General features: G+C 68.5%; 1 protein-coding gene across 1 annotated transcript in view; it reads right to left on the bottom strand.

Moving 5' to 3' along the window:
* The window catches only part of CCDC65 (coiled-coil domain containing 65), a 2,252-nt gene that overhangs the window by 692 nt on the left and 739 nt on the right, over positions 1-821 (bottom strand). The window lies entirely within an intron of this gene.

Here is an 821-nt window from a genome sequence, read left to right as displayed (position 1 = left end):
GGCTGTGCCAGGCCCCCCCCGGATGCCCCCTCCCCGCCCCGGTTGGGTTTTGCTTTCTTCTGGCACCGGTTGCTGTGGGGTTTTTCGCCTTTTTTTGGGGTCTCCTCGGTTCCCCTCGGATCTCGTGTGTGCGTGCGTGGAAATATAGCTATATATAACGTATTTGGGGGGGCGGGGGCAGAGCCCCGGGGAGCGGGACGGGGGACGGGGGCCGCCCGGGCGCTGCCCTGCCCGGGGGGGCCATGCCAGGGCACCCCGTCCCCGTGCATGTCCCTGCACCCCTCGCCTTCCTCTGGACCAAATGTGGGGGCAGTGGGGCCGCAGGGGGCATTTGGGACCATACACACCTCCTCCTCCTCCCCCCCCCAGCACACCCTCCTGACCCTGTGTGCCCCCTGGGGGTCCCACACGTCCCCGGTCCCCCCATGTCACTTCGAGGCAGGTCTCCTCCCCGCAGCGCGACCCCCACGGGGAGAGGCACAGGGCTGCCGGGACCCCCACGGTCCCTGTGGCCGTGGGTCCCCCCCCCTACTCCAGCCGCCTGCACCCCAACCCCATGCCAGCATAGTGATTGTATGTCCCTGCCCCTCACGGATGGACGGACAGACGGCCCCGTACTGTACCCCCCCCCCCGGCCCCGTATTTATACCCCCGGTCTGTGCTTGGTGTGACGTGTCGCTGCGGCTCTGCCCCGTCTGGGAACGTGTGTACTCGCCCCCCCTCCGCGCCTGAGACGGTGGGTGACCCCCGGCCCCCCCTTGGATATTAAACATGTTTTATGTAGCACTGCCCCACGGCTCTTCTTCCGCAGCCCCCCCCCC

The sequence above is a fragment of the Haliaeetus leucocephalus genome, unplaced genomic scaffold (genome assembly GCF_000737465.1).
Source record: "Haliaeetus leucocephalus isolate CR32 unplaced genomic scaffold, Haliaeetus_leucocephalus-4.0 Scaffold214, whole genome shotgun sequence".
In the NCBI taxonomy this organism is placed as follows: Eukaryota; Metazoa; Chordata; class Aves; order Accipitriformes; family Accipitridae; genus Haliaeetus; species Haliaeetus leucocephalus.
Note: the sequence above shows the minus strand (reverse complement) of the source record. Positions and strands in the feature narration are given on the sequence as shown.